Genomic DNA, 16,621 nt, shown 5'->3' on the forward strand with positions numbered 1-16,621 from the left:
GAGCTGGGGAGAAGTCTGCTAAGACAACGTTAAGGCGAGACATCATTCTTACCTCAGTAGCCTCCAAGCAGGTAATTCTCTTGGAGCTCACTGTGCCTTGGGAGGACCGTATGGAGGACGCCAGTGAGAGAAAGAGGGCTAAGTACTCCGAGCTTTTTGACCGTTTTCATTTCAGAGGGGATGTCATCCACCCTCATCCCCCCTCAACTCGAGTACTGCAGATGGTGTATCTAAAACAGATAAACTCAGAAATAAATGGACATCAGTAAAAAGGTGATTTCCATTTTAAGGTTCAGTTTTACAGAGATGCATTTTTATTTTATATTGGGGTTTTTTCTGACAGTGTACCTGAGCCACAAAAAAATGAGAAAACAATCAGAAGAGAAAAAACAACAAGGAGAGAAAAGAAGAGAGAAACAGGAAGGATGGAAGACAGGAAGAGTGAGACAGATGAAGATTGTAAAACGGGAAAACAAGAGACAAACAGGTGAACCACGACCAGAATGATAGACAGACAAACTGCCTGTCTACCTGACTGACGGATGGAAAGTGACAGAAGGTGAGAGAGAGAGAGAGACAGAGAGAGACAGAGAGAGAAGCGGTGTGACAGAAAATTAAGCAGAGAGGACGACAGGTTCATTTCCACCTGTCTGTCTCTGTGTCAGCAAGAGGAGAGGCGGGTTTCACTTCCATTTAAACATGTCACTCTAATGGAGGACCTAACAGCGAACACCCACCCCTCCATCAGCAGTGTGTGTGTGTGTGTGTGTGTGTGTGTGTGTGTGTGACAGAGTGTTTAATAGGAAATGATTGATCAGCTGCTGCTGTTTGCTGTCTGGGAAATTGAGTCCAGTGGGGAAAAAATCCACTCCAAAATACAAGTGAGGGCATTTTTTTTTCTTCTGTTTTAGTTTAATTTGATCCTGAATAACAGCAAAAACCTGAGTATGTGTGATAGCACGAACACACTGAGGAGTCTGTAGCTGGTTAGTAAACCAGGTCATTGATAATAGTCTTTCTATGAGGTCCTACACCTCCAAAGTGCTTTAAATCGACTGTCTCGCTTTGGTTCTCATTTCGTTGCCACATACATTTTTTTTTTCAGAAGGATTAAAACAGCAGGAAATATGAGAGGAAATATTAAGTTCAGTGACAGACCGAGCTCATCTTTTGATGTCACTTCAGGTGCTTTAAGTAACGAGAGGGAGGAAAACTTTGAAAAGGCTTTAAAATCCCTCTGGGGGCTGATGAAAGAGCAGCAGAAAGGATCGAGGGAAAGAATAGGGATCTGCTACTCATCTTTTCAATAAGGAGATGGGATGATTATGTATTCAGTTTGATATCAGAAAGTGTGTTTAAGTCGCCCGGCGCTCTGTCCCACATGAAGTGAGCCACATCTGCTTCTCAGCAGCCTCACCGAGCGCATGCCAGGCATGTGCATGATTCATCTATTATTTGATTATTCATTATGGCGATTGATGATTTTTAAGTTGTGGGAATTAAAATTCCCACCATTTAAAATTTAATTTTAATTATAAAATTTTCTTTTTCTTTTTCTTTTTGCCTCATTTGAATCAAGTGAATCTGATATCACATACCAACTTTGGGTTGCGCATGACACGCCAACATCTGGCTGCAATTCAGCTGCTTGACAATATCACAGCTTGCATTTTTTTTCCCCTTTTTTTTGCCTGGTTTTACATGACTGCACACTTACATTGTGAGGAAATATTATTCTTCTGTGCTGCTCTTATAACTGTCTATCAGGGCCACTGCAGGGAGAAAAAAATATAGAGCTAGGAGGATAGTATTCTGAGAAAAAAAAAAAAAAACATAATTAAAAATGAATGTTGTAAATTCATGAGACAAAAACTTGGATATTCTGAAATTAAAGTTGTAAATTTATGAGGAAAAAAAAATCAAAAATTCTGAAGTCACAAAGATTCTAAAGTCACAAATCTGTGAGGAAAAAAACTAACAAATTTATGAGAAAAAAATTCAACATTATAAAGGATTTCCTCCAGGATTTCATTTTTTTTCTAAATCTCAAAATATTTTTCTGTTTTTTCTTGTAAATTGACAACTTTATGAGTTTTTTTTTTTTTTTTTTTTTTTTCATTCCCCCCTCCTCCAGCTAAATATTACAATATTATGAAAGTGGATTGCCTGGATTGCTGTTACACACTTGAGTATAATGGGACCTGAAGTAATGTTGTTAGTAACATCTGTGTTTCCCCTGCTAGTTCATGTCAAAATGGCTGCTGTGAATGAGGTCTGAGGACTGCACACCCCCACGTTTTTCTGTTTTCTGTCTTTTTCTTTATAACATTGGATTCTTAAAGTTTAAAGGGAGCGCTGTTATTGCTGTGTTTTTTTGTTTTTTTTTAATAACGTTTTTTTGCACTTTTTTGTCTTCAAAACTGGTTTTGATGTTCTGAAGAATAATAGGGAAAATAACAGCGCAGTGCAGGAGCTGCTTTAACTGGCATTGCAATGATATGGACAAGAAAGTTGTCATTGTGAGGCAGATGTGTGGTGTATGCCTGGGCTGCTTTATATTATTACAAGATATCTTAAGAAGTTGCATCCTTGATTTGTACCACAGTTATGCATGATCAACAACAAACAGTCACTGTGCTTTTGTTGACACCGTTTGTGTGTGTGTGTGTGTGTGTGTGTGTGGTTGGCATTTCCCTCTGCTGCTAGCTGCATGGTGCCAAACATTCTCTGTCGCTTCAGGCTGCTGATCAAAAACAAGCTTAATTTTTCTCGCCCCAGAAGCTCCAGGAAGAATCAGCTGGTCACGGACTCCCACCAATCACCTGCGATGGCCCGCAGGGGACCGCAGTCACATTCATGTGCTACTATTTTATATGTCAACAAATGAAATGTCCCATGCTAAAACAATTTTCTCGCGCTCTTTTGGCTTTAACACTGGTAGCATTTCATTACCTTTCAGGAAGCATTTTTCATTACTTTTTGACCCCCAACAAAAACACATTTATCAGGGTTGCTGGCGGCTATGCAGACTAAGGAGTGCACCACATAACTATGATGTCCTGGGGCATTTGTCACATATCACTCCTCTCTGGCTTCCTCCAGTCTTTCCTGTCTATCTTCATTACAAACATCTGATAGCTAATCAAACTGATCTGAGTTGTTTAACTCCATTCTTTCTCTCCCGTTTTCTTTCTTCCCCTGCTCTCTTTCTCTTTACACTCCATTTACAATAAATTCAAGCAATCTTTATTGTCATGCCTGTAAAAAAAGAACAATATGGCCATAGCGATCTCTCTCCTCCCATTCCTCTCTGTCAGTCTGACTCGCTCTACGTCTGCAAAGTTGGACTCGGATGCTTCAGGTGTCAGTGCTCAGCCTACATGATATTTTAATGAAAGCTCAGTTGTTGTCATAAATATTCAGCGGGCAACAAAATCTGTTGCAACCTCACAGCTCCTCCAAGGTGCATAAATCAAATCAAAAAGAACATTCAGCTACTCTCGGAGACTGAGTGTCAAAAATTATTAATAATTCAAAGAACAAAGTCTTTGGGAGATTGGTCTGTTGGTCATTTTACGTTAGGGATGAAAACATAAACAAGAAAATCATTTACGTGTCTCTGACGCTCCATGCTGACAGGCCAGCATGCTGAGTGATATAAGGCTTTGCATGCTAACACATTGTGTTGAATGATAATAAGTGCCATGCTAAGACGCCCTGCTGCTACTTACACACACATCACTCGCTGTGCATTGGGCACCAAGCGCTGGAGGAGGCACCAAAACAGCCTCATGATCATTATAATAATCACAATAATCATAATGATAAATTATTTAAATTTAGGATGAGGCAAAACTACAATAGGCACCATTAGACCATATAGACCAGACATGGGCAACTGGTGGTCCACAGGCCACATGCAGCACACTGACCTTTATTTAGTGGCACTACCTGCAGGTCAGTCTCAACCAGTGGGTGTTTACATAACGTTATGGTCAGTGGAGGTCAGAGGTCACAGCGCAGGATCATCCAGCAGTTTGTGACATGGAGAGCTAAAGGCGCCATGAGCAAAAGAAAAGTTTATCATGGAAACCAAACCAGCAGTTTCAACACAAACAGGAGGCCAACTACCTGTTAAGAGTCCAAAGGTAAAACATTCTCTTGATGCATCCTACCAAGTTTGACTGGAACAAGCAGAAGCCAAAGAGCTGTTGTCTGATAGAGAGACAGTGAACAGGTCTCAGCGTGGCTGTGGGTTCGCTGCCCTGTGAGTCACTGCAGCCCCTCATGATGACTTAAATTATTTTGTGGCCCTTAACTATCCTAAAAGTTGCCCATCCCTGATATAGACAATACAAGATATACACAATTGCTCAAAATTATAAAATAAATTCTGATGCCCTCGTCCCCCCTCTCCCTTGTGTGTTTAATTGCACCCGGGAGCTCTAATCTTATGTAGCAAACAGCACCAGCGGAGGCACCATGGCCTGTTTATTAGTCTTTCATTCTGCCCCCTAAGTGCCTCCTTAGAAAGGCCCCTGCTGCTCTGAGTCTGTTTGGCTCCCAGGAGTTTTTAAAGTTAGCATTCTGTCATTTCTGTGTTTTGCTTGCTGTTTTTATCACAAATGTGTAAAAACAGTAGCATTTGAGCAAAATCAAAGAACCAAAGCGATTACACTCAGGCCACCCAAACAGCCCACAGGGGCTCTGATGCTAACACATTGGATAGAGTGTATAGAAGTCATCGTTGTTATAGGAAGTTACTTTGGCTATGGACTCCAGTGGATTATTTCCACAGGGTTTAAAAAAAAAAAAAAAAAAAAAAAAAAATTAAAGTACATTTTTTTCAGCATGATAATCTCCACAAACCAGTTCACTTTTTGCCTGCATCTATGAGACTATGTGTCATGGCCTCTGTATGCCATATGTTAAGGTTTAAATAGATTTGATGCCTTTCTTATGTAATACTGCCGCCTATGGACGCAAGGGGTAAATGCGGCTTTAGTCTTAGTTTTTTGGCAGTAGGAGTGCACATGGCTGGTGCTGCAGTTGATTTCACATTTTTCACATTTTCTGTGTGCTGTGGAAGGACGTTGTTCTGTTTCTGAAGCTATCGAAGGCCATCTCCATGAGTTTTTTCATGCTTTATGTTATATGATACATGATAAAGAGTATCATAAATAAGGTTGTAGATCAGTCATTTTTTATGTTGTATATTGAAATAGGCATTTGTGCATAAGATGTAGATTTGTTTGCTCTGCTGTTAACTTGTGATCCATGTAGCTCGGATATGTTTCTGATTTGTGTTGTTTTATCTATTTTGAAGTGTTTTGCTGCACTTTTTCACCATATTTGTTTATGCATATTGATTAATGCTATCTGTACTAACCTCTTTTTCGATGACGATTCTGTTGATCTGTGACTGCATTTAAGAGCCTGTATTTATGGATATTTTGTATTGTTTGTATTTCAGTTTCACAGTCAAGTTATGTTCTTCAGTAAAGAGTCAAAGACAACACCATCTTTTCGGTCTCAGAGTCTTTTCTGAGCATGCTTGATTGTTGGGCTAGCTGGATAAGCTGCCTCCTCACGAAGAGGGAGGCCAGCATAGTATGACTATGTGTCGCCTGTTTGTTCGTCACAGTGGTGTGCTCAGGTTCCCGCCAGTTTTGGTGGGAGAGTTGGTCATGGACCAAGAAAAAAGACAGTATAGCAATTTGTTAGTCATGAAAAAGCAATAACAGTAGGTATAAAAGCATTAGAAATCTGGCCAAGGAACCCATGCCTCAGTAACCTGGCAACTCAATAATGATATCACTTCCAGGTAGAAAGTGCAATACGCTGTGGAGTGACTGAGCGACAGAGGGTATCACACTAACACTTTAGCATACACCATATACTGGGTAATAGCCACCAGGGACGATTTTAGGATTCTGAAACATCCGCGGCTTAGCCCACAGAGAAAAGTTAATGCGCGTGCATAGCGCGCACCGCAAATTTTTTCATAAGCCATACTGCACACGCATGTTTTTTCATAATGCTTTAAATAAACAAAATAGACCTTTTATTATAGCTTCAAATAGCTACCCAACTGCTGTACCTACCTGCTTATCCCCTGACATCTCAAGTTTAATTCATGTTATTTCAGACTAAAATAAATACAAGAGAGACAGACTACTAGCTCACATTACCTCTTTTATTAGGGACCGAGCCCTATGTATGCTCCACTATAGACCAGACTCAAATTTCAAAAGCAACCCATTGTATATAAAATGAAACTACAGAATTGTCACTGACAACTTTTTTTTTTTTTTTTTTTGCAGTAAATTAACATTCGGGGCTAATTACAAAATATCCGGGGCTAAAGCCCCGGATAAAACAGCCTAGTGACGCCACAGATAGCCACCTCCATGCTAACATGTTTGCATACACTATTGATATCAGGCCAGTATTACTGTCTACTGTAGGACTGACCTTTGGTAATAAAATATGGAAGTAGTTTTTACTTTATAAATAAGTTAATACATTTAAAAATAAAATAGGCCTATCATTGACTCGATGTAGCTGATGTGATGAGTTATATTTTTAGTGTTTTAAGTCATGATGTTATGCAATGTGCAATGATCTGTCCACAGATCATTGCACATAGCCTCTGACCTCTGTTACATGTACATTTTCAAAGCAACATGAGACAGTGATGACTGCAGGGCCTCTTTTAAAAGAGTCATATACTGCTAACTGGCTAACTGGTTCAGGCTTTGTCATGTGGTGTTGCCATCATGTGGTCCCTGTAAGTGTCAGGGGACAATCATTTGTGTCCAACATGTCAGTCTGCCAGGAACTAAGAATAACAGCCTCTATTTCAGTTTCATCACCATGCATTTTTGGGTTCATCCAATGGATTTTGAAAAGGATCACCTAAGCCCAAGGGTTGAAGAAATTTCTCATCCCATCGAAGAGCCTGTAATCCTTCACTTCAAGTGAAAACGTAAATATCAGTGTCACCAAAATTGAAGTTATGAGATTTTCCCAAGACAACAGCAATAAATATATATACTGTCCCTCAGTGTAATAAAAAAACACTTGCCTACTTTTTACAGGTCCCAGCAGTGCAGTGCTTGGTCTCTTACAAAGACTACTGTTGCACACGTTGGTGCTAAAATATCCAAATCAGTGAAAATACAACCAAATAATATTTGTAGTCGTAATAAAATCCATTTACACAGAAACGAGAGAGTTTCTCCTTGCGTCATCTTTATTTCCCCTGAGGGTGGAGGTGGGAGGAAGAAAGAACATGTACACACAAACACACAGAGAAATTATGTAATAGTACTACTTCATTGATCCCCTTTCTCTGTCCTCCATCCTCAGGGACAAAAAACACACAAGATAAGGAAAAGTGTGAGACAGATGGAAGAATGAAAGAGAACACAGGTAAAACAAGAGAGAGGGAGAGAGAGAGAGAGAGTAAGGAGGAAACAGAAAGAGAGCAAGCAACAGGCAGAGGTACTCAACAGTTGGTAGTGAAACTAAAAAGCTGGGTATTTTTGTGAATTATGACATATGGAATTGGAAAAGCTGAATGGAAATGGCAAAATGTGATACCACTTCCCTCAATTTCACAAAATGATTTGGTTGACGAGTAATTTCCTTTTGTCAGCCAAGACATTATGCAGTAAATAATGCTAGAAAAGCATTTGGTGAATAAATATTGATGTAGGCTTGTCACGTATCCTCCTTTTGGTTGTATGGCCATTAGTGAGTGCATTACAATATTACCGAGCACATTTACTTCCACTTTCCTCCTCAGGCAGCATAAACATGGCCATTAGCTGATATTAAAGAAGAGCTACTTACCTAATACTAATCAGTTTTACAAGCATTCTTCCTTTTTCCTCGTAGATGATTTCATAGATGTTTTCTTCTTCTTCTTCTGACGTTTGGGAAGCATATTTCTATCGATTTCACTCCATCTGATGGAGATGGCTCTCTTTCTGGAAAGTTTGTGAAACTTGCGTCACACAGCAAGGGACAAATACAGAGAGAGGGAAGGAGAGACAGAGGACACAGAAAACAAGCAAGAGAGAAAGACAGTACACCCGAATTGATTAAATCATATCTCTTAGAAGCACAGTTAGAGACATTGATCCTTTCTCAGCATGCTTGAGGGATACGGATGGGACGGGAGAAGGAGGGGGTGCTGGAGCAGACGCACACTGAACCCCAGGGTGCATCTTAGAATGCAAATAAAGCATACCACCTGCCTGTCCTCGAAGCTCTGTGGGAAAAACAGGCCAGTAAAAAGTAAAAAGAGGCCCTATAGAGGCTGGTTTTATAACTGGTGTAACATTACCTACGTCTAACAATCTTTTATTAACCTTTATTTATTCAAGGAGACTCAGCATGTTTGCTCTTTTTTTTTAGCCACTTGAGCTCAGGTTTTATTCATACAATGCCTCTTCAAAGTTCTGAACACTATCTAAAAGGTGTGTTCACACCATGCAACGTTGGAGCTGTTTACTCCTTTAGAGCGACTCATTTGGGCAGGTGAGATAAAAACACCATTCAGTCTCGGAAGGCACCAAAAAACCCACACAAAAGAAAAGAAAATAACAAGATTGAAACCGTAATGTGAACTAACTGCAGGAAACAATCCAAGCAAAACAAAACGTCTCTACCGCTGCTCAAATTCAGCTCTAACCTCCTGTGTTTTTCACTTATTTGAACAGCAAAGAAGGTAAATGAATACAAAAAGCATATGCAACGCCTCTGTTTTTAGCCAAGTTAGAGCTGCCAGAATTTGAATTTGGCATGAGTCACAAGTGTGTCTGGTCAGTGTTTCATATTCCACCTGTTTCCTCTCTCTACCTTTTCTAAGATTATCCCACACCATCCCCTGATCAGGCATTTAATTCCTTGCTTTCTTGCCTTCCCAGGATCAACTCGGTCCCCAAAATCCATGTAGCCAACAATAATCCCCCACCCAATGTTCACCAAGACCCACTGCCACTCACCAAACTTGCCACAGTGTCACCGAGCACGAAGAAGCCAGACCTCCCGCCCTCGCGCTCCGACCAGGTCACTATTTTATTTTTCTCTGGGGCACAAAAGAGAACAAGGGGTGCAGCTGAGAGGGACCTGCGTGAGTGGAAAAGGTCTCATGTCCGTCTTTGAACAGTACAACACATCTCCTACAGAGTCTGCAACACACTTGCATGTGCAACACTGCGTAATATTTGCAAGCAGCGACAAATTCCTTTGCCCACAGACGCTGATGAAAGTGATGATGATGGCCGTGATAATGAGGTGCCACGGATGGAGAGGGATTACTTTTCCTCCACCACTTTGCCCACATTAATTTTAGGTAGACCTATTATGTCAATGCCTCGCACCATAAAACTATTATAAATGACATCCATTCCCATCCCATAGCCTGCTTTAGTAAGTTTGAGTAAATGTAGATTTCCATAAACTGCAGTTTATTCAAAATATAGTCATTTACTTTCTGAGGACACATTTAATATTATGTCTCCCTGGGTGAAATAATTTTGTAGTTATGCCTCTGCAACGTAGTCTATTTCACACATCCATGACAAAATGACTTATTTATACTGGAAACGGTTTCCATGCTTTAAAAATATAATTTTGTAGAAGCATAATTTTTGTTGCTCCAGGTGTGTGGAAACCCAATCAGAAATAGGCTATGGAAATTGGGTCTGCAGCCTATAAGCGCCCTAAATTGATACAAGCTTTGACTGTCGCCTTCATAGCGTTGTTGCTCCCTCAAACTCTGAAAAGGGAGAGAGAAGTTTTATTTTGCAAGTTTCCCTATTTTTAGTGTCTAATACTCCTCATTGGTTAATGGCCAATTGGTCATGGAGGATGATGGGCCCAGCAGCAGATCCTTGTATGAAGTCTTCAACACTGGATTCAGGAAGCCTCAGCATATTAATCCAATAAATTTCGAGTGAGACTGTAAAAATGCCCTCTTGACAATAAAGTGTATAGTGAAGTTCTTTGCTCATGTGTGTAGTCAGGGGCGTCATGCAAGCCAATTTTTTTTTTACACAGTTAGGGCAGGTGGCTTGAGGGCCCCATCAGTGTGAATGGGCATGACACCTCTGGGCTCTGCACACCAGTCTCTTGTCGGTGTGACCTTGCTGGACTGGACCCAGGGAGACGCAAAGCCAAATGGGTCACGAGTGAAGACTTCTGTGACAGTAAAGAAAACAACTAGTGGGGCAGCTTAGCTCAATATATCACAACAATCGTTCATTTTGTGATAAAAGCATAAAATTTGGTAGATGTGTTGGTGGATATATTTCAAACAAATCTGGATATTGGGCCATAACAAAATCGCCCCCTAGTGGCCAAAGCAGGCATTTGATTTGTTAAAATGAATAAAAATATTAAAATGATTCATTAAAATATTTTAAATACACATTAAATTAAGAAAAAATACAGTTATACACACTCAGTTTCTCAAACACTTTCTGCCCCCACCACCACAACCACCACCGCAACCACCAGCTAGCCAACGAGCTGGTTAGCTGGCTTCCTGTGACAAGCAGTGCAGTGGACAGCCCATCAAGGTAGGCCTAAACATTTTATTTCAACTGTAATAATTATGAATAAAATATGTTAGTTTTTGGATGTAGCCTATACATTTTGAACATCGTAGATAAAGGCTAAAAAAAAAAAAAAAAAAAAGAATTAGGAACAGTGGAGAGGTAAATTTTCAAGCTAGCAAAACTAGGTAGATAAGCTAGGTAGTTAGCTTGGAACATGTAGCTAGCTTGGAATGCTATGTATGTTGTATGTAGCTATGTTCTGTTCTGTTCTGTTACATTGTAATAAAGCTTTCTCCCACTTTAAAATGTCTCTAAATTATATTTGTGGTGCTGAAAACATGAAACAGCAGCTGTAGGGTAGGCAAAGCATTCCATGCCAGTAACCACTGGCAGCCAGTCAGGGGCGCTGTATATGGGGGAAAAGTTAGGACAATTCCAAGGGCCCTTGCCTGGCAGGGGCCCCAAAAAATAGGTAAAAACTAATATAAAATGATTAAACCATCATCGAGTAAACATATATATTGAAGAGTTCATTTGCAAAAACAGATATCTCCATTTGAATTTATTAAATCTTTTCAAACGTTTTTGAATTTTATTACAGTTTACTTTATATTTATTTCTATTTTTTATATGTTTATTTAGCCTGGCATAATGTTTATTATCCTAAATCATGCTTTATTTGTGTGTGTATATAAAGGTGTGTGTACTCCAAGCAGTATCAGTGAAAAAGGTGTATTGATTTTAAGGATGGCTTTTATCTGTTTTTGCAAATGAACTCTTCATATATATATATATATATATATATATATATATATATATATTTTTTTTTTTTTTTTTTTTTTCATGGGGCCCTAAATTCCTGGCGGCGCCCCTGCAGCCAGTTTTGAAAATGGCTGCCACAGTCATCAGAATAAAAATTTGCAGTGGCCCAATATCCAGATTCATTCAACATATATTCAGCTATGAGTGTGCCAAATTTGGTGCTTTTATCACAAAATGAACGATAGTTTTGCTATCCCGCCCCACTAAACAGTAATAATGGATGAAATGGCTGCAGCTTTCATTTGCACATGCATACATGTCAATGAGAAGAGGAAGACTGGGGTTTGGGGTGTGTACATGTTCGGCTCGATCAGATTTACAAAGACAGTCGAAGGAGAATTTCCATAATAAAAATGATGTATGAGAGTGATACCGTATCCTGCTGCAGTCTCACTGAATGATGTCTACCGCAGTGGTTGGGACCCCCGGGGGTCCTTGAGGGGCTTCCAGGGGGCGCCTCAGCAAAACAAAGAACAGTTTAATTTCATTGTAATTTAATTCACTGGATCATTTTAACATGTCCCTTGCTTCCCTTTTGATAAACTGATCACTGATAATGACTTCAAACATATTTGCAACAGTATTAATAATAACTTCAAATATGGGATGAAGATGACCCTTTTTACAGTTTGTGATTATGTCATTTTCTCACTGTAGTGCATGCTGTGTCACCAGAGTCTTTTAGCAGCCGGGCAGAACATGTGTTTTGACCAATCAGATTGCTCGGCTGAACTAGCTGGTGTAAGATTTCTGCTGATCCCCAGTTATCTCCTACAGGGTGGATTAGCTCGCTGTTAAACACAGTGGATCAGACTGGAAGAAGCTACAGCTCACTGACCTTTAGAAACACAGGAGCACGCACACACACACACACACGCACACACGCACACACACACACACACACACACTTGCACACACGCTCACACACACACACACATAGAAATACAGACACACGTACATGCACAGAAAGACAAATCAGCATGCAAACATACCTGCAGAAACTGACTGTCAGAACAACACACACACACACACACACACACACACACACACACACACACACACACAGACAACAATGTAACTGTTAGACACACAATCAATTGCTATCCATCACTCTGCTCTTTGGGAATCTCTCTCTCTCTCTCTCTCTCTCTCTCTCTCTCTTTCTCTCTCTCTGTCTGTCTGTCTGTCTGTCTGTCTCTCTCTCACACACACACACAAACACTGAAGGAGACAAAAAGAGAGAGAGAGAGACTATCTATCCATCACTGTGCTGTTTGAGCTTGTTCTGTGGATAGTAAAATGTCAACCTATAAATAGAGAGAGAGATGGGTGACAGAACAGAGGAGAAAGACAATTAGATTTCTCTCTCTCTCTCTCTTTGTCTCTGTCTGTCTGTCTCTCTCTCGCTCTCTCCCTCCCTCCTTTACGTTCTCTTCTCTCCATGTTTTCTCTCCATCATGTAACGATCCGTCTGATTCTTCCCCTCTTCTTGGTTTACGTCCGACTGTCAAGCAATATTTCCAGACGTTTTTGAAATGTCACAGAAAAATAAAATGTGAACTCTGTTTTTCACCACGCGGAAGAGAGTAAGTGCTTCCTGAACGTAATTAAAACACACACACACACACACACACACACACACACACTTCCAAGTCCAAGAGAAAGAAACTCATGGTGAGCAAGTTGTTGTTGTTCTTTGGTGTTAACTGATGTCGTCTTCAAATTATTAATTAAAAAAAAAAAAAGAAAAAGAAAATCCAAGACATGCAGTTGAAGATAATAATGCAGATGTGATGGTGGACAGGTACAGTAATTTACAGTAACGTTCCACTCTTCCTGTCATATCAAAGCCATTTTCTCTGCTTCTTTGCAATGACTGGAGCCTCCCTCAGTCTTACGTCACCGCCTCATTCATAATGAAGTGGAAACTTTTGCATTATTTGCAATGTTGGTATAGAAAATATACATTTTTAGCCCCATAGAGTCACTCCCTCAAAGTGGTGTGAAACCACTGTGAAGTGAAAAAAAAATGTATTGAATTTTCTTGGACCTCTATTGAATTTGGCCATTTCCATTCAAACTATCTTATTTGTTATAATTTACATGAAAATATTGGAATGACAGGTCAGTCACCCTCTTTTTTTTTTTTTCTTCAAACCAAACAACGCAGCTTCGTTTGACTTGGCCTTTTTTTCTCCTCTCTCTCTCTCTTTCTGTCATTCTCTCGTTTATGTGGTTAAATTTCTCTTTCTACCCATTTAACTCTCTTTCTGCTTCCTGCCGTTCTTCAGTTGATAATGCCAGACTGATGGAGCCATACCGTCCCTCTCCTCCTCCCTCTCTCGCTCCGTCCGTCATGAAGTCCAGTGACATTTAGAGCTGCCACTGGGGCCCAATAGAGGGGAGAGTTCATTACTTCATCTATCCATCCTGCTGCTCTACGTCTTCCAATTGCCCCAAGAGGTAAAAACAAACCGTGCGCTCTGTCGTCTGTCCTCCCATGTTTCTGTCTGTCATTTGTCTCTTTCTTCTTCTGCTCTTTTCAGCTGTTTGAAATTAAACAGAATTTAAAATAAATGGAAAAGGGGGAAAAATGCTACTAAAACACACTAAGAAGAATCCGTTGAAAACAGCATATGAAATGATTGATAAAAATGATTGAAATGATCATGACTGTAAATGTGAAAAATGAAATTTAACAACAATAATAATGATAAAACTGACAACACAAACACACTAGAGAAAAATAGAAAGAAAAATTACAAAACAATCTGACCATTTATGTAGAAATTAAAAAATATGAAATATCTACAAAACATATTGAAATTGCCAAAATATAAGAGCACAGTTTCTGACAATAAACAAAATAATACAAAATATGTGCCCATATAAAAAGAATAACAAAAAATATGTAAATCATTAAATGTAATGTAAAAGTAAAATAATGTGAAATAAAATAAATCTAAATAAAAACCCACAACAAAACCAGATTACAGTCATGAAAAATACAAAATGTAAAATAAACATACAATTACAAAATACCAAAAAAAATTCAAAGCAGATTTTTTTGTCTAAACAAATAAGCAAATCAAAATTTAGAAATAAATAATAAATAAATGCAAAAAAAGTTAAATTCACCCAAAAACAAAACAAGGTAATAATAATGATTTTTTTAAAGTTAATAAGTTAGAAAAAACAAATGAATGCTTAACGGAGCACGTGCTGCCGTGGGGGGGGGGGTGCGTTAGCAGGTGACCTACACGTCGGCGCGCAGTTTGCCCTCCTTCCTGTGTCTGCTCGTCACGTCTGCACCGACCTGCCTCGTCCCGATCAAACGCCGCTCGGTGAGAGTCTGTCCCACATTCCAGCTGACAGCCTGACGCCGTCAGTCGCTGCTAATGACACCTGGGTGACACGGCGCCATCAGCCGCCCCCGCCCACCCCCCGCATCAGGAGGCACTCAGAGTTCATACGGCGAACACTTCAGGTGTCAAAACAGCTTTTATCATCTATGTTCCAGCTGATTTTTCGTCCTTATGTAAGGAGTTTACATGGACGACGCTCCTCTGTGAATGTTAAGTAGCTTTTCGTAAAATACCAAAGATCACACAGGTCGACGAGCGAGTGCTTCCCACGCTGGAAGATAAGATGTAGATGTGTTGATGTTCAAAGACGAGACTTGTTTCCTTCTCTCTCTCTCTCTCTCTCTCTCTCTCTCACCGTTTGCTTTCTCTTTTTCTCTTGCTGTCTGTCTCAAATGTCCCCACAGTTTCTCACACGCACACACACACAGATAACTTGAGCTCCCTAGAGAGATCTAAAGAGTGTGTGTGTGTGTGTGTGTGTGTGTGAGAGGTGACTGCCATCCATTACTGCACTTAGAGTGCAGCTTTTCCCCACCACTTCCACCAGAGACCCCATACACACCTTGTCATGGGGTTAACTTTAACAACAGTGCTCTGTTCAGGTGTTTAAGGACATTTGAGTTTCTCTCTGTACTGGGAGATGAATGGGTGATTCCCACTCTTATCTGGCATTCACAGCTGCTAACGGGACGTATAACCACCTTCCCTTTCCCTTTGAAACAGCCAGGGCACCATGATGGGGTGTAAACAACGCAGTAAGGGGATGAAGACAACTTACGTAACAGGTCAGGACTGCCGCCAGCCCCGACCACACCTGCTCATAATGCATTCCTCCTGACCGAGCCCCTCTCTGAGCTGCAGGCGTGCATCTGATTATGATCTTACCAAAATGTCTTGCCCTGCGTTCCAATACTCACACTACCATACTATTTAGTAGGGAAAAAAATTAGTATGTCCCAGTACATAGTATGTCAGATGCAGTATGCCAAGAGTACCAGGATGTTCTACTACATCTGGTCAGATTTCGCAGTATGGATTTCAGCAGGCTGCTCTGGCCATTCTGACCCACAATCCTTTGCACAGCGGAAGTTACATCGCACTGACTGAGCTGCGTGTACAAGCCACGCCCACATACGGAAGACAGCAAAACACACATGTTGCACAAAACTCGTTCAGTGACAGCAGAAGCGACAGGAAGACAGAAGATCAGAAATATGACAGATGACAGTGCAGTATGAAACAGCACCGCCATTTTGACAACAACATTCAAATGTGGTGCTACAGACGGCGGCGGAAGTGAGCGAGAGGGTCGGACTTCAGGAAGGACGTATGTAGTGTGTCCCAATAGTATGCATTCACATGCATACTGCATACTACACTACATACTTTGAAAGTAGCTGCAGTACATACTAAAAAGGAAACTACTAAGGAAAATTGGGGATGCCGCCTTTATTACTTACACCCCTAAGCTTTGGAGCACACTACCTTTAGACATCAGGGAAGCCAGCTCACTAGACATCTTTAAAAGAAGATTAAAGACCCACCTTTTCACTCGAGCCTTTAACTAGCTCCTATTTTATTCCACACTGTTGTCTTTTATTGTTTTATTTGCATCTTTTGTTTTATCTCAAATTTTATTTCAGTTTTTAGCCTTTTCTTTTTAATTCCACCCTGTGCTGTGTTTTATTCTTTTTAATGTTTTTTTTAATGCTTTTTATTGTGAAGCACTTTGAGCTGCAAATCTTGTATGAAAGGTGCTATACAAATAAAGTTTTATTATTTTTATTATTATTATTATTAAAAGTAAAAAGTAGAAGCATGTGATTTGGAACGCAGCCCTGGTCTTTCTCAAGTGAGCTTGCA

This window comes from Myripristis murdjan, chromosome 13 (assembly GCF_902150065.1).
Source record: "Myripristis murdjan chromosome 13, fMyrMur1.1, whole genome shotgun sequence".
Taxonomy (NCBI): Eukaryota; Metazoa; Chordata; class Actinopteri; order Holocentriformes; family Holocentridae; genus Myripristis; species Myripristis murdjan.